The 18323-nt window shown below is 42.5% G+C and overlaps 1 protein-coding gene across 2 annotated transcripts in view; it reads right to left on the bottom strand.

The window, feature by feature from the left end:
* LOC139367232 (cadherin-18-like) overlaps positions 1-18323 on the bottom strand; it is a 390933-nt gene that overhangs the window by 238302 nt on the left and 134308 nt on the right. Inside the window, exon 1 of one of the 2 annotated variants that reach the window (XM_071105454.1) lies at positions 11069-11146. The exons of the other annotated variant lie outside the window; for it this stretch is intronic. The gene's annotated coding sequence lies outside the window, so the exon portion shown is untranslated. Of the gene's footprint in view, positions 1-11068; positions 11147-18323 lie in introns of those variants that run through there. 2 annotated transcript variants of the gene reach the window in all.

The raw sequence follows: 18323 nt of genomic DNA, 5'->3' as shown, positions 1-18323 counted from the left end.
GGGCATGAGGATACATATTTTAATATATTTACATAAAGAGCCCACCCCCTTCCCCTTAAAAAAAGAAGGCAAAAAAAGCACAGGGTATTCATCCTCTCAGATGGAGCTGGAGTCGGACCTTAAAAGCATCAAACTTCCACAGGTGTGTAGGCTACTTAGTTTTGTCATCAAAATACTTAATGCATCTTAATTTGCTATATCATTGTACTGTTTTAAATAGTTCACCAGAAGATGCAGACAGGTCCCAGAACTGCCTGTTTGCATGGTGGACCATCCTGGCCTCTACCATGTCTGCCATCTATTCATTGCAGAATGTCACAGGGCAGACTATGGCGCTACGTCCTCAGAAGTCAACTGTTAGGCCTCTGAAATGCAGAGGTCCATGGTATAATCTTTTGTATATTCACAAAGTCATCATTTTGCGAAATAGACTCTGTGATGATACTGAAAATTCTGATTATAAGATTATTTGCTGTTGTTGAAAGTAAATAAAGATACCAGACTGCAATAAAAGGTTGTTGTCATTCATAAATTCTATATTATTCACATAACATAATAAACAGATCAAAAAACAAGGCTCGAATGAAAGTCAAAATCATGGCATGTAAATAAAGATACCAGACTGCAATAAAAGATTGTTGTCATTCATAAATTCTCTATTATTCACATAACATAATAAACAGATCAAAAAACAAGGCTCGAATGAAAGTCAAAATCATGGCATGTAAGTAAGTACCTTTTAAACATATTGTTTTACATGTGCTCAAGCTCTAGAATGTGTTCCTGTGAGAGGAAAACAGATCATGGTGAAAGTAATAGGGTGTTGGCTAAACATAATCGGATAGGACGTATAGTGCAGCAAGAGATTAGTCATCAATGGCATAAAGTACAAAAAAATATGTTGTTTAATAATTTACATTGTCCTCACCAGTTTCTTGAACACCGGCAGGACTATATACAACTTCACAACTATAATCTCATTCACTGTGTCGTGGAAAAGTACAAAGTAAGTCCTGCTATTCTTTGGTTTACAGCTTAAAGAATAGGCTCTTGTTATATGCTAGTGTTTTTTCAAACCTGATACAAATTTATCTTGGTGTGACTTAGTCATAACTCTGGGCTTACAGCCAAGAGAGGTTTGGGTGCAACCGCAGCATGTGACATCCCTTGGGTTTACTATTTACAGAAAGTCAAATGTATGGAAACTTGCAGAAAGGAGTACAATATATTGTTTCTTGTTGTGAATGCAGTTAGACAGTTGAGCCCCCAGGCTATCAACCTCGTTGTACAGACAACTAATTACCTTTTACACACCATCTGCTGACTGCCACGTATACAGAAAGGAGTTGTATTTTCTCTATAAAAGCAGAGACCTGGCTATGTTTGAAGAAGTTAACTTCTTGCTCCTACTTGAGACGCAGATGTCTCAAGTAGACACCTGGAAATGCAAATGCGCTACGCTAAATGCTAAATGTACTCGTTAAAACTCAAACGTTCATCAAAATTCACATGCAGGGTATTGAATTAAAGCTACACTCGTTGTGAACCTAGCCAACAAGTCAGATTTTTAAAATGCTTTTCGGCGAAAGCATGAGAAGCTATTATCTGATAGCATGCAACACCCCAAAATGCCTGAATGCGATGTAAACAAAGATATAGCTTAGCCGGCGCTACACAAAACGCAGAAATAAAATATAAAACATTCATTACCTTTGACGAGCTTCTTTCTTGGCACTCCTATATGCCCCATAAACATCACTATTGGGTCTTTTTTTCGTTTAAATCGGTCCATATATACCCAAAATAGCTTTCTATGGAAGCTGTGTCATTCAGAAAAAAACATTGTTTTTAAACGCTGCGTCATTTTTTTAAATTAAAAAAGTTGACGATAAACTTTCACAAAACACTTCGAAATACTTTTGTAATCCAATTTTAGGTATTAGTAAACGTTTATAATCTATCAAAATGATTACAGGGCGATGTATATTCAATAGCTCCTCGTTTTCAAATCAATGGCTGCCAATGTGCACATTCAAAACATCCTGGTGGAGACCGGAAGAAATGGAATCCAGTTAGTTGGAATCCAGTTACCAAGAAAAAAGTCCCTTGAAAATGACGACAATGGCGACATCGTGTGGAATCTGTAGGAATTGCATGCAGATCCATAATTCATTTTGTGCCCTTTTAACAACCCATGAAAGTGACGCATGGAAATTATTTTTAGCTTTCAGAGAGCAGTTTTTCTTGCGTTTTTTGATGAAACAAACTATCTGTTATAGTCACAGCCGTGATTTAACCAGTTTTAGAAACTTCAGAGTGTTTTCTATCCACACATACTAATCATATGCATATACTATATTCCTGGCATGAGTAGCAGGACGCTGAAAAGTTGCGCGATTTTTAACAGAATGTTCGAAAAAGGAGGGGGTAGACTTAAGAGCTTTCAACTCTGAACGATTCTTGGTGATGTTGTTGCTTAATTTTTGCAAATCTTATAATAAAGCTGTTGTTGGAAGAATCAAGTCTCTCTTTTCATTTATAATTTATCTGACAAATTTGCGACAAGGATGGGACGGCTAACTCCGCTTGCTGATTGCTCCCGAGGAGATCGAGGTTACCTACGTGCAGGACAGCGTTAGACGTGGCTCGTGGAGCCCACTTTCCGACTAAAACGGACCAGAAAGAGACCCGCCTCAGACTGGCTGGGAGTGTCAGTGAGTGGAGATTCCATTCCGGACAGACAAAATAAATTAAGGGTGAGACTGAATTTCTTTTAAACACCATAGAACATGCTGTACTAAGAAGATGTGGTGCATATTCTATATTTGTTGTAGCAAAGACACAACTAGTTAGGAACTATGTTGTAGCAGAGTTACAGTGCCTTGCAAAATGATTCATCCCCCTTGATATTTGTCCTATTTTGTTGCATGACAACCTGTATTTTAAATTGATTTTTACATAAAAATTATTTATTCAAAAAAATAAAAATATAAAAATTGATGTGTGCATATGTACAGTGGCTTGCGAACGTTTTCACCCCCCTTGGCAATTTTCCTATTTTGTTGCCTTACAACCTGGAAAGAAAATACAATTTGGGGGGGTTTCTAACATATGATTTACACAGCATGCCTACCACTTTGAAGATGCAAAATATTATCATTGTGAAACATACTAAAATAAGACAAAAAAACTGAAAACTTGAGCGTGCATAACTATTCACCCCCCCCCCCCCCCCCCCCCCCGAAGTCAATACCTTGTTGATCCACCTTTTGCAGCAATTATATATCTCTATAAGCTTGGCACATCTAGTCACTGGGATTTTTGCCAATTTTTCAAGGCAAAACTGCTCCAGCTCCTACAAGTTGGATGGGTTCCGCTGGTGTACAGCAATCTTTAAGTCATACCACAGATTCTCAATTGGATTGAGGTCTGGCCTTTGACTAGGCCATTCCAAGACATGTAAATGTTTCCCCTTAAACCACTCGAGTGTTGCTTTAGTAATATGCTTAGGGTCATTATCCTGCTGGAAGGTGAACCCAGTCTCAAATCTCTGGAAGACGGAAACAGGTTTCCCTCAAGAATTTCCCTGTATTTAGCGCCATCCATCATTCCTTCAAATCTGACCAGTTTCCTAGTCCCTGCCGATGAAAAACATCCCCACAACATGATGCTGCCATCACCATTCTTCACTTTGGGGATGCGGTTCTCGGGGTGATGAGCTTGCACCAGACGTATAATTTTCCTTGATGGACAAAAAGCTCAATCTTAGTCTCATCTGACCAGAGTACCTTCTTCCATATGTTTGGGGAGTCTCTGACATGCCTTTTGGCGACTACCAAACGTGTTTGCTTTTTTTTTCTTTAGCAATGGCTTTTTTTCTGGCCACTCTTCCATAAAGCCCAGCTTTGTGGAGTGTACGGCTTAAAGTGGTCCTATGTACAGATACTCCAATCTTCGTGGTGGAGCTTTGCAGCTCCCTTCAGGGTTATCTTTGGTCTCTTTGTTGCCTCTCTGATTAATGCCCTCCTTGTCTGGTCTGTGAGTTTTGGTGGGCGGCCCTCTCTTGACAGATTTGTCGTGGTGCCATACTCTTTCAATTTTTTAATAATGGATTTAATGGTGCTCTGTGGGATGTTCAAAGTTTCTGATATTTTTTTATAACCCAACCCTGATCTGTACTTCTCCACAACTTTGTCCCTGACCTGTTTGGAGAGCTCCTTTGTCTTCATGGTGCCACTTGCTTAGTGGTGTTGCAGACTCTGGAGCCTTTCAGAACAGAGGTATATGTACTGAGATCATGTGACAGATCACGTGACACTTAGATTGCACACAGGTGGAATTTATTTAACTATTTATGTGACTTCTGAAGGTAATTGGTTGCACCAGATCTAATTTAAGGGCTTCATAGAAAAGGGGTTGAATACATATGCACGCACCAGTTTTCCATTTAAAATTTTTTGAAACATGTTATTTTTTTCATTTCACTTCATCAATTTGGACTATTTTGTGTATGTCCGTTACATGAAATACCAAATAAAAATCCATTTAAATTACAGGTTGTAATGCAACAAAATAGGATTAAAGGCCAAGGGGGATGAACATTTTTTCAATGCACTGTAGGTCCTGGATGTCAGGAAACTTGGCCCCAGTGAAGTACTGGGCCGTACGCAGTTATTTTTAGATGTAGAGCAGTTGCCATACCAGGCGGTAATGCATCTGGTCAGAATCCTCTCTCTCTTTTACTCACTCTCTCTCAAGCGCACACTTCAATACCATAGTTCCCTATAAGCTCATTACAAAGCTCACAGCCCTAGGTCTGAACTCCTCCCTACTCAACTGGGTCCTGGACTTCCTGACGGGCCATCCCCAGGTGGTGACGATAGGCAACATGACCTCCTCGACACTGATCCTCAACACGGGGACAACACAAGGGTGCGTCCTCAGTACCCTCCTGTATTCCCTGTATACCCACGACTGCGTGGCCTCATGCAGTTCCAACTACATCATCAAGTTTGCTAATGACACGACAGATCATCAACAATGACAAGACAGCCTACAGGGAGGAGTAAGGAACTCTGACGGCATGGTCCCACGTAAACAACGTCTCCCTCAAAGTTACGAAAACAAAAGATCTGATTGTGGACTTCAGGAGGAACCAGGCTGGCCACACACCCATCCTCATCAATGAGGCCTCCTTGGAGATGGTCACCAACTTCAAATTCCTCTGTAACTCCACCGCTGCGGAACACAAGGCTCTTCAGAGGGTGATACATGCAGCCAAACACACCATTGGATGCATACTGCCTGCCCTAAAGGACATCTACAACACCATGTGTCTCAGGAAGGCCAGAAGATTATCAGAGACCCCAGCAACCCAAGCCATGCCCTGTTTACCCCGCTTCAATCACTAAGATGCCCAGTACAGGGGCATCATGGCAAAACTGAAAGACTGGCCAATAGCTACCATTAGTCAGCTACCTGCTCCCCCTCCACCCTATACATGTGACTATTAAACACTCAGGAATCTGAATATCTACCGTCTCTTAATCTTTTGTAATCATTGTTTACGCTTAGCTAGCAGTGTTGACCTCTAATAGATGTGCAATCTTGGAGTGCTGCCCTTGTCCATCTATTGCCGAGATTGAAAAGGAACCCTTGAGATTTCTGCTTTGTGGAGAAAGTACTTAACCCTTGTGTGGTGTTCGGGTCTGTGAGACCCATTTTTATATTTACTAAAAGAAAAATCACACAATTAATTATTTTTTCAACCTGAGACATTGCTCTTGGCTCATTCACACCATGCACCCCCCTGCACATTTATAGTACATAGCTTTGTATGTGTGGCTCCTTACCACAATCAATCAGCAAGACAAAAATAATCTCTGCTCAGAGGGCTTTAGAATTTTTTATTTGCAGAGAGAGAGAAGCTAGTGTGGATGGAGAGCCATCGACTTTTCCAAATATGAGGATCATCGACTTCCAGTGAGTTGGAAGAAGAGGATAAGGACCAGCCCGTCAGCAACCAGCTCATCAGCAGCCTCTAGGAGGAGAAATATCGATGTCAACAAGTGGTGATATTGAATGGTCTTCATGCCCAAGGAGTGAGCCACCCTGCATGGATGCCAAAGTGATAAGGAAGTAACCAGGACCGACGCAGATGGACATAAAGTCTTCTTTTAAACTATTCATCACAGTCACCATCCAGAAAATAATTCTGGAATACTATAATTTTGAGGGAAGGTTTGTTTTTGGAGAAAGATGGAAGATGGACCAAACTCATTTACATGCATTCTTTTGGGTTCTTATCCTTGCTGGTGTTTTCAGATCCAATGGGGGAATACACAGAATCCCTGTGGGATGCAGAAACTGTCCTACAACTTTTCTGTGCAACAATGTCTCTGGGAAAATCCCACATTATTTCCAGGATTACCTGCTTTGATAACCAATACACCAGACCAGCTTGGCGGCAGAGAGACAAGCTAGCTGTAATCAGGTCAGTGTGGGCCAAGTGGGTGGACCGCCTTATTTTACAACCATGGGCCCAGAATTACTGTTGATGAACAGCTTATGCCATTTCGGGGCCGCTGCCCCTTCAGGAAGTTCCTACCGTCTAAACCCGCAATATATGGAATCAAGATCTGGGCTGCCTGTGATGCTGCTTCATCATATGGGTTGAAATTGCAATTGTATACGGAGAAGCCAGATGGAGGAGCCCCTGAGAAGATCCAAGGGATGCGGATTGTCCTGGACGTGACACAGGGACTCCGTGGGCCACAACATCACATGCAATAACTTTTTTACTTTGCACAAGCTGGGACAGGAGTTCCTCAAAAGGTAGCGGACGATGGTAGGAACAGTACAAAAAAACAAGCCAGAGATCCCAACTCAGCTGTTGAATACATGGAACAGGCCTATCAATTCCTATAAGTTTGTGTTCCCAGCCGTCACGCCCCGAGTGTCCTAAGTGCCAAAGAAAGGCAAAAATGTGGTACTCTTGAGTACGCTGCGTAGGGATCGGAGAAGCTGTGAAAAAACAGAAATCATATCTAATCTAGAGGAGCCAAAATATCCCAAGGACCCAAGCTTCTGCAACCATCATGAGGAGGATTCAGGAGGAGGATGCTGGTTCCCCATCTGCCTGATCCACAGAACCAACAACTCCAAAACCGGAAGTAAGTCTGAGGGATGTTGTTGCATGTGTGTGTGTCTGACTCTCCTTCCTTGGCCAGCTGTAACTATATGTAACGGATGTGAAACAGCTAGCTTAGTTAGCGGTGGTGCGCGCTAAATAGCGTTTCAATCGGTGACGTCACTTGCTCTGAGACCTTGAAGTAGTAGTTCCCCTTGCTCTGCAAGGGCCTCGGCTTTTGAGGAGCGATGGGTAACGATGCTTCGTGGGTGACTGTTGTTGATGTGTGCAGAGGGTCCCTGGTTCGTGCCCGGGTATGGGCGAGGGGACGGTCTAAAGTTTTACTGTTACATATATATGTGAGTGAATGAGATGTTAGTGAATTTTTTTTCTCCATCATTCTAGATTGCAGCCGGTAGCAACAAGAAGAAGTGTTGTGATGAACAAGAAGACACAGTGCACATACATCAAGTGCAAGAAATACATTTGCAACACGCACACAGTAAAACTCATGTCCCTCATGTGGTTTGTAGACCGGCCTTAATTTCTTTTCAATGGGGCTCATTTATCATTTCCATAAAATACTGTAGGTAAAATTTGTCCAGTTCAAAGCAATAAACATCAACAGTGATGAAAACATTGTTTCATTTATATTTGTTATTCCATGTTATTATATACTGTATATATATATATATATATATTTTTTTTTTTACCTTCACCTTTACCTTTTTTTTACCTTCAAATTCTTATTTACAATGATGGCCTACCCTGGCCAAACCCAAACCCGGACTATGCTGGGCAAATTGTGCACCGCCCTATGGGACTCCTAATCACATCCGGTTGTGATTAACTATTAAGTATTTTTGCATAAATTGTTATGGCTGTTTAAAAACACAGTAATGTTGTGGGTCCATCAGACCCGCGAACATTGGGTGAATAACAAAAACATGAACACCACATAAGGGTTAAATGACAATGAATTACTCATTTTGCACAACAGGCAAACATAATATAACCACTTAGTACGTTGGCCCTGTATTCAGAGATAATCTATTCATCAGAAGTAGGTATATTTTTCTGCACTTGATCACACAATTAAATAGATGTATGTTAAATATCTTTGTTATAATTGTTTATGTGTGAATGAAAATGTATAACATCAACAACACTCCGGTCTGTAATTCTGCAAAATATCAAATGAAATCAAACTTAATTTATTTATTTGAATGCAACAAGTGTAGACCTTACCGTGAAATGCTTACTTACAAGCCATTAACCAACACGGCAGTTGACAGTGTGCGGGAGTACAGATTAGTTGCGGTAATTTGCACCTATAGGTAGGGGTGAAGTGATTATGCATAGATAATAAACAGCGAGTAGCAGCAGTGTACAAACAAATGGAGGGAGGGGTCAATGTAATACTCCGGTGGCCATTTGATTAATTGTTCAGCAGTCTTATGGCTTGGGGGTAGAATCTGTTATGGAACCTTTTGGTCCTAGATTTGGGGCTCTGGTACCACTTGGGGTAACAGAGAAAACAGTCTATGACTTGGGTGACTGGAGTCTCTGACACTTTTATGGGTTTTCCTCTATGTGCTTTATAATGTCAAAGCTTATTTTATAGACTGAAGTGTGGCTGAGGCAACACTATACTTGCAAGGCCATGGACTCAGTGACATTGGCTACAGTTGCCTGAAGACTCTTCTCTTCTCTTCGCCTGTTTCAAGTTTACTTCAGTTATGTACACAGACACAAACACACCCCAACGCACACAGAAAAAAAATATATGTTTTATTTTCAGAGGAAGCTAGCACCATAATCTAGGAGTGAGATAAGGCGCTCTCCCACTGTGAGGTGAGACGGATCACTAATGTTCAGAGGTCCTCTATCAGTATGTGGGCCTCTGCTTCAGTTCTCTCTCCCACACCCAGTGTTCCTATTCCGGTGGCGTTCATTATGTTCTCCTACCCTCCACCATAACAAGTAGTTTTAGAAAGGAAATGGCTCTGGGTTCTACAGCAGCTAACGTTTAAAGCTAAAATTGACATGTCCTGGATCTGTTTATTTTCCGGTAGCAACAGAGGCAATGTTTGGAAAAAGATGGAAATAACTTAATGAATACTTCAAAGCCTTATACTGTAGCTCGGTAGCTATTTAACAACAAGATATGTATCATGCTGTTTAGGAATAATAGGGTCTCCTGAAGTTTTTTTTAGCAGTATGAATATCTTATTCTCTTGTTCTGCTTTGCATGTTGTTGGTTTCTTGAGTAGTATAATCTTGGAGAGACAGAGCAGAGATAAGAGAGTCGTGAGGTACAGTACAGGATATCAGCAGGTAATCCAGTTTGTGTGTCTCACTGTCCCAGAGGTCAGGCCTGTCAGCCATTGTTTCTAAATACAGCTGACAGCAGACACCGTACAATAGGCCTATTGGCTGCATCTCAAATGGCACCTTATTCCCTAAATAGTGCTCTACTTTTGATCAGGGCCTAAAGGGCACTGATCAAAAGTAGTGCACTATAAAGGGAATAGGGTGACGTCTGGGACGCAATTTAAGACTGAGGGAATATCTACAGATAAGCTCTTCAGCTTATTACCGGTCAAGAACCGTTTGTAGGTCAACTCAGAACAGTTCTACTTGGTCCAATTGTAACAAGTGGATAGTTTGGCCTCAATTTCAACTCGCAAATACAGTACTCTCTTTCTCTGAAAAATACATCTGAACATAAGTGCCTCACTCACAAAGGCTATAAACATTTCATAATGTTTAATCAATGCTACAGTTTATGGGGTCAAATGCTGGCACTATAGATCTGGAGGACACCTGCATGGCAAACATGATGTCTCAGTAATCTCATAAAACATTGATTATTGGAAAGCAAGGGGTCAGGCGCCAGCCACACCTCTCAGAAAACACAATTTCTCCACAGGATCACAGAGTTCAGCAGTTATCGTTACCCTTTAGGCTTTGACTCAGGCAACATCCATATTTCCAGGCACTCTGGGTTTTAAATTGTGTGGCCTCTCCAGAGTCTTCGAAGGTTGCCTCCCAAATGGCACACTATTCCCGTTATAATGCAAAATGGCACTGGTCAAAAGTAGTGCAATATAAAGGGGATAGTGTACCATTTGGGATGCAGTGGGAGTGTCAAGTGCTAGTAAGTGAAATATCTTAGCTGTGAAATCAGGAGGGGGGAGTATTGTGCCTCAGCGTCACAGAAAAGGTAACCTGAGGAGGTGGAGGTCCTTTATCTCCCAGGTTAGCGTTGCATCCCAAATGGCACCCTATTCCCTATTTGTGCAGCACATTTAACCGGGGCCCATAGAGTTCTGGTCTAAAGTAGTGCACTATAAATGGAATCGGGTGCCATTTGGGAGGCAGCCTTAATATAACCACTCAAATAAATCCTTTCCCCTGTTGGCCACATCTCATACAGACCATATTGACCTGTCCTCCACAGCTACCCCTATTAGAGCCAGGTTAGGTTGGACCCCTTTGGAATGAAAGGATAAGTGAGGACAGGGCATTTTGTCCTTAATCTATTATAACATTAACAAAATGTTAGTATCACTCCAGTAACACTTTACATTAATTGTCTCACATACCTGTGTAAGGCTGTAATTACTCCAGTGACAACATTCAGAATTAACATTCATAATATAAATGAACAAACCTGGTCAAGCCACCAGCACTAGCTACCATCCTGTTTACTGCATGACACATTTAAGCATTTGCCAGATTCCCTCATTAAAACAGCTAATGGTTTCACCCTGTAAAAAACTGGCCATAACCTCCCAAGTTAGATTTTTAATTTTATCTAAATCAAAAAGCACTTCATAACAGTCTATCCAAACGTTTTGGTAAACTAAAAGTCATTTTGAATCCATCGTGCTAATTGAGCCTTAGCGATTTGAGGGCGACATCTTAATCTCTTACCTCATTAAGCGCTATACTGTGGAAAAATTCTCATTCAAGGCAGGGACAGGAAAGCAGCCAGACAGTGTTGACTTTGGAGTCCAATGTTCTTGTATATGTGATGATAAATCATGCGCATGGCGGTCAGATGTGACTTGTCGTCTGAGCAGAAATGCAACAAGAGAACATGCTGTTAATTCTCTGACTAATCCCTCCTTATCATCTTAGGGAAATAAATCACATAAACGGATTGCCTAGGTTTAAACGATTTCCAACACATCTGTTCAATAGAGACCATTTGTACTGCTTGCCACTACATTTCACTTTAATCTCCAAGGACAAGTGGCGGCAATCTAAGCACCACTTTGTGGTATAAGACGCTGTGGTTACTTATGAGACGGATAACCGGATATAATACAAGTTGGGTTGACATGGAAAAAGACATGATCAGCGTCTTAGTTTAGGAGCAAGCCAGAACCTCTGGCTTTGATGGTGGCAAATTGAGATTTTGTACAATCAGACAATGCACACTTATTGCCTATAATTAGTTAAACAATAAATACTTACTCAGACAACCCTTACTTAACCAGGAAAGTAAATAATGAACAAACTGATGACACATAGTACTTCTCTAATTTGAACATTGATAAGTCACTTTGCAGTTCAATTTGGGGTTTGAGAACACTCACACTTTGACATCCTACGGCTCTCATCCAGTGTACAGCAATTAGACATACTCTAAGAATACAAAACATTAGGAACACCTTCCTAATATTGAGTTGCACCCACCCCTTTTGCCCTCAGAACAGCTTCAATCACCGGGGCATGGACCATGTTGACTCCACCGGGGCTGGCCCATGTTGACTCCAATGGAGTACCACAGTATGAGTCCCATACCCATACAACCTTTTGCATGATGTCTACTTTAATGCTAATTAGCATTTTCCAATCTGAGAGTAAATAGAGCCGAATATGTTGATAAAAGTCACCATGTCCGAGAGAGATTTACATGGTTATCAAAACGTCACGCCAGGGCAAACCTACACAAAACCAAGCCCTTATTTTAAGAGTTTTTGAATGCTAGGTTTTATGGGTATTATGACACCTCCATTGTGGGACTCTACACTTCCCATAGTTCTGTAAAGTTGGCTGGATGTCCTTTTAGGTGGTGAACCATTCTTGATACACACGGGAAACTGTTGAGTGTGGAAAACCCAGAAACATTGCAGTTCTTGACAGAAACCGATGCTCCTGGCACCTACTACCATACCTTGTCCAAAGGCACTTAATGACAGGTTGCCAAATAATATCTGGGGCTGTGTAACAATGGGGTTCAAATACAATCTATCTAGTCTCTCACATCTATGCAGCCTGCCTGCCCATTGTGCTTACCTTTAGCGTCCCAAATGGCACCCTTTTCCAGATGTAGGGAATAGGGTGCCATTTGGAATTTGTATAATACTGCATGTCATAGACAGTATTAGATGAAGGTGAAATGTGACTCAACTCAAATAATTTGAGATATAATAACAGATATAAAAAGGGTGCTTAGATGCCAATGTTCCCATAATAATGGCCCCCTAGTGTCCCTGAGAGTGTGTGTTCACATATAGTCAACAAAGTGTTCTTTGTGTACTATTTACACATTTTCGCCTTTTTGCAGGAAATTACTCTTCTGACCAGAATCCTCTGCAGTCTCCTCTACGGTCCCCATGCCAGATGGGAGATAAGTACTGTATGATTGCATTCCCAAAAGACAAACATTTATATCTGTGAAATAAACTCTGAGCGGTTGGTTTGGGCCAGATACCAGGTCCGCGGAGCTTAAGAGGCAACCACTCACTTAATTTTCAGTCAGACATATTATTGGGAACCAAAACTTTTCTTTACCTTCTCTTGCTCTGGCTCTGTAGTAGTTACCTGAATCAGAATCCCACGGTTCTGTAGGACTAAAGTTTTGAAATTGAAATGTATCTAATGAAGGTAGCTTACAATTTATGTGTTGCTTAGAAAATGCTAACAGAGGGCATCAAACTTTAGCATTAATGAATTAACCTGTCATATAGTGGCTGACAATAACCATACTTAACATAGAAACACTCTCCTTTTGACTTTTCAAACTCTATGGTCATCATTGGCCAATTTCACAAGGATAACATTCTTTCTCTCTCCAGCCAGCTCCATACAGAGCGCCTATAGGTCTTTTAACATTATTGTATCAAATCAAATCAAATGTATTTGTCACATACACATGGTTAGCAGATGTTAATGCGAGTGTAGCGAAATGCTTGTGCTTCTAGTTCCGACAATGCTGTAATAACCGATGAGTAATCTAACCCAACAATTCCAAAACTACTACCTTATACACAAAAGTGTAAAGGGATAAATAATATGTACATAAAGATATATGAATGAGTGATGGTACAGAGCAGCATAGGCAAGATCCAGTAGATGGTATCGAGTACAGTATATACATATGAGATGAGTAATGTAGGGTATGTAAACAAAGTGGCATAGTTTAAAGTGGCTAGTGATACTGGTATTACATAAAGATGCAGTAGATGATATAGAGTACAGTATATACATATACATATACATATGAGATGAGTAATGTAGGGTATGTAAATATTATATTAAGTAGCATTGTTTAAAGTGGCAAGTGATATAATTGACATACATTTCCATCAATTCCCATTATTAAAGTGGTCAGTATGTTGGCAGCAGCCACTCAATGTTAGTGGTGGCTGTTTAACGGTCTGATGGCCTTGAGATAGAAGCTGTTTTTCAGTCTCTCGGTCCCTGCTTGGATGCACCTGTACTGACCTCGCCTTCTGGATGATAGCGGGGTGAACAGGCAGTGGCTCGGGTGGTTGTTGTCCTGGATGATCTTTATGGCCTTCCTGTGACATCGGGTGGTGTAGGTGTCCTGGAGGGCAGGTAGTTTGCCCCCGGTGATGCGTTGTGCAGACCTCACCACCCTCTGGAGAGCCTTACTGTTGTGGGCGGAGCAGTTGCCGTACCAGGCGGTGATACAGCCCGACAGGATGCTCTCGATTGTGCATCTGTAGAAGTTTGTGAGTGCTTTTGGTGACAAGCCAAATTTCTTCAGCCTCCTGAAGTTAAAAGAGGCGCTGCTGCGCCTTCTTCACGACGCTGTCTGTGTGGGTGGACCACACAGACAGTTTTATTGACGTTGAGTGTGAGGTTATTTTTCTGACACCACACTCCGAGGGCCCTCACCTCCTCCCTGTAGGCCGTCTCATCGTTGTTGGTAATCAAGCCTACCACTGTAGTGTCGTCCACAAACTTGATGATTGAGTTGGAGGCGTGCATGGCCACGCAGTCGTGGGTGAACAGGGAGTACAGGAGAGGGCTCAGAATGCACCCTTGTGGGGCCCCAGTGTTGAGGATCAGCATGGTGGAGATGTTGTTACCTAACCTCACCACCTGGGGGCGGCCCGTCAGGAAGTCCAGTACCCAGTTGCACAGGGCGGGGTCGAGACCAAGGGACGAGTTTGGAGGATACTATGGTGTTAAATGCTGAGGTGTAGTCGATGAACAGCATTCCCACATAGGTATTCCTCTTGTCCAGATGGGTTAGGGCAGTGTGCAGTGTGGTTGAGATTGCATCGTCTGTGGACCTATTTGGGCGGTGAGCAAGTAGGAGTGGGTCTAGGGTGTCAGGTAGGGTGGAGGTGATATGGTCCTTGACTAGTCTCTCAAAGCACTTCAAGTGAGTGCTACAGGGCGGTAGTCGTTTAGCTCAGTTACCTTAGCTTTCTTGGGAACAGGGACAATGGTGGCCCTCTTGAAGCATGTGGGAACAGCAGACTGGGATAAGGATTGATTGAAAATGTCCGTAAACACGCCAGCCAGCTGGTCTGCGCATGCTCTGAGGACGCGGCTGGGGATGCCGTCTGGGCCTGCAGTCTTGTGAGGGTTAACACGTTTAAATGTTTTACTCACGTCGGCTGCAGTGAAGGAGAGTCCGCAGGTTTTTGTTGCAGGCTGTGTCTCAGGCACTGCATTGTCCTCAAAGTGGGCAAAAAAGTTATTTATTCTGCCTGGGAGCAAGACATCTGGTTCCGTGACGGGGCTGGTTTTCTTTTTGTAATCCGTGATTGACTGTAGACCCTACCACATACCTCTTGTGTCTGAGCCGTTAAATTGTTACTCTACTTTGTCTCTATACTGACGCTTAGCTTGTTTGATAGCCTTGCAGAGGGAATAGCTAAACTGTTTGTATTCGGTCATGTTTCCGGTCACATTTCCCTGGTTAAAAGCAGTGGTTCGCGCTTTCAGTTTCATGCGAATGCTGCCATCAATCCACGGTTTCTGGTTTGGGAATATTTTAATCGTTGGGAATGACCTTGTCAATGCCCTTTCTAATGAACTCGCTCACCGAATCAGCGTATTCCTCTTGTTTTAGTTTCTGTCTGTAGGCAGGGAGCAACAAAATGGAGTCGTGGTCAGCTTTTCCGAAAGGAGGGAGGGGGAGGGCCTTATATGCGTCGCAGAAGTTAGAATAGCAATGATCCAATGTTTTACCAGCCCTGGTTGCGCAATCGATATGCTGATACAATTTAGGGAGTCTTGTTTTCAGATTAGCCTTGTTCAAATCCCCAGCTACAATGAATGCAGCCTCAGGATATGTGGTTTCCAGTTTGCAAAGAGTCAAATAAAGTTTGTTCAGGGCCATCGATGTGTCTGCTTGGGGGGGAATATATACGGCTGTGATTATAATCGAAGAGAATTCCCTTGGTAGATAATGCGGTCGACATTTGATTGTGAGAAATTCTAAATCAGGTGAACAGAAGGACTTGAGTTCCTGTATGTTGTTGTGATCACACCAAGTCTCGTTAATCATAAGGCATACGAACCCGCCCCTCTTCTTACCAGAAAGATGTTTGTTTCTGTCGGTGCAATGCGTGAAGAAACCAGCTGGCTGCACCGATTCCGTTAGCGTCTCTCGAGTGAGCCATGTTTCCGTGAAGCAAAGAACGTTACAGTCTCTGATGTCCCTCTGGAATGCTACCCTTGCTCGGATTTCATCAACCTTGTTGTCAAGAGACTGGACATTGGCGAGTAGTATGCTCATGAGTGGTGCGCGATGTGCCAGTCTCCGAGCCTGACCAGAAGACCACTTCGTTTCCCTCTTTTACGACGTCGTTGTTTTGGGTCGCAGGCTGGGATCCATTCTGTTGTCCTGGGTGGAAGGCAGAACACAGGATCCGCTTGGGAAAGTCATATTCCTGGTCGTACTGATGGTGAGTTGACGCTGCTCTTACATTCAGTAGTTCTTCCTGACTGTATGTAATGAAACCTAAGATTACCTGGGGTACCAATCTAAGAAATAACACGTAAAAAAAAAATACTGCATAGTTTCCTAGGAATGCGAAGCGAGATGGCCATCTCTGTCGGCGCCGGAAATAGCAGAGGACGTATGTTACGTCCTCTGCTATCTCATGGTTTGAGAGTTACCTGTCTAACAGAACAGAGAGGCTGTTCATTAATGGAAGCCTCTCCAACATAATGAAGGTAGAGTCAGACATACCCCAGGGCAGCTGTCCAGGCCCCTTACTAGATTTTTTACTGATGGCCTGCCACTGGCACTGATTAAAGCATGTGTGTCTATGTATGGTGATGATGCAACATTATACAGTGCATTCGTAAAGTATTCACACCCCTTCACTTTTTACACATTTTGTTATGATACAGCCTTATTCTACAATGAATTAAATCAATGTTTTTCACTCCCACTTGGAGTTTGCCATCCGGTTTCCATTGATTCTACAACTTCATTGGAGTCCACCTGTGATAAATTCAGAAATGCGCACACATGTCTATATAAGATCCCACATTTGACAGTGCATGTCAGAGCAAAAGCCAAGATATGAGGTCGAAGGAATTGTCCGTAGAGCTCCGAGACAGGATTGTGTCGAGACACAGATCTGGCGAAGGGTACCAAAGAACACAGTGGCCACCATCATTCTTAAATGGAAGAAGTTTGGCTTGTCTGGTAGTCTCGTGTCACTGGGCAGCTCTTGGCTGTGCTTACCTTTGTAGTCTGTAATGGTTTGCAAGCCCTGCCATATCCAACGAGCGTCAGTGCAGGTGTAGTATGACTCGATCTGAGCCCTGTATTGACGTTTTGCCTGTTTGATGGTTCGTCGGAGGTGATAGCGGGATTTCTTATGAGTACCGCTCCTTGAAAGCGGCAGCTATACCCTTTAGCTAAGAGCGGATGCTGCCTGTAATCCATGTCTTCTGGTTGGGGTATGTATGTACGGTCACTGTGGGGACGACGTCATCGATACACTTATTGATGAAGCCAATGACAGACGTGGTGTACTCCACAATACCATTGGAGGAATCCCAGAACATTTTCCAGTCTGTACTCGCAAAACAGTCCTGTAGCTTAGCATCTGCTTCATCTGACAACTTTTTTATTGATCTAGTCACTGGTGCTTCCTGTTTTCATTTTTGCTTGTAAGCCGGAATCAGGAGGATAGAATTATGGTCAGATTTGCCAAATTGAGGGTGAGGGAGAGCTTTGTATTTGTCTCTGTGTGTGGAGTATAGGTGGTCTAGAGTTATTTTCCCTCTTGTTGCACATTTAACATGATGATAGAAATTTGGTAAAACTGATTTAAGATTCCTTGCATTAAAGTCCCCAGCTATAAGGAGTACCGCCTCTGGGTTTTCTTGTTGGCTTATGGCGGAATACAGCTCCTTCAATGCTGTCTTAGTGCCAACCTCTGACTGAGGTGGTATGTAAACAGCTACGAAGAATACATTTGAGAACTCTCTCGGTAGGTAGTGTGGTCTACAGCTTGATATACTCAAGGCGAGCAATAGCTTGAGACTTTCTTAGATATAGTGCACCAGCTGTTATTTACAAAAATACATAGTCCGCCGCCCCTTGACTTACCAGATACCACTGTTCTATCCTGCCGGTACATTGTATAACCAGCCAGCTGTATGTTGATATTGTCATCTTTCAGCCACGACTCCGTAAAGCATAAGATATTCCAGTTTTTAATGTCCCGTTGGTAGTTTAATCTTCCCCGAAACTCGTCAATGTTATTATCCAAGGATTGCATGTTTGCTAAAAGAATTGAGGGAAGTGGGGCTTTATTCGAACACCTCCAACTTCTCAGAAGGCAGCCCGCTCTCCATGGCCTCTCTTTTTCTGCCTCCTCTTCACGGGGGTCGGGGCCTGTTCCCGAGGGAGCCATATATCCTCCGCATCTGGCTCATCAGAGTCGTTAAACAA

Source organism: Oncorhynchus clarkii, chromosome 15, assembly GCF_045791955.1.
Source record: "Oncorhynchus clarkii lewisi isolate Uvic-CL-2024 chromosome 15, UVic_Ocla_1.0, whole genome shotgun sequence".
In the NCBI taxonomy this organism is placed as follows: Eukaryota; Metazoa; Chordata; class Actinopteri; order Salmoniformes; family Salmonidae; genus Oncorhynchus; species Oncorhynchus clarkii.
This window is presented reverse-complemented; position numbering and strand designations above follow the sequence as displayed.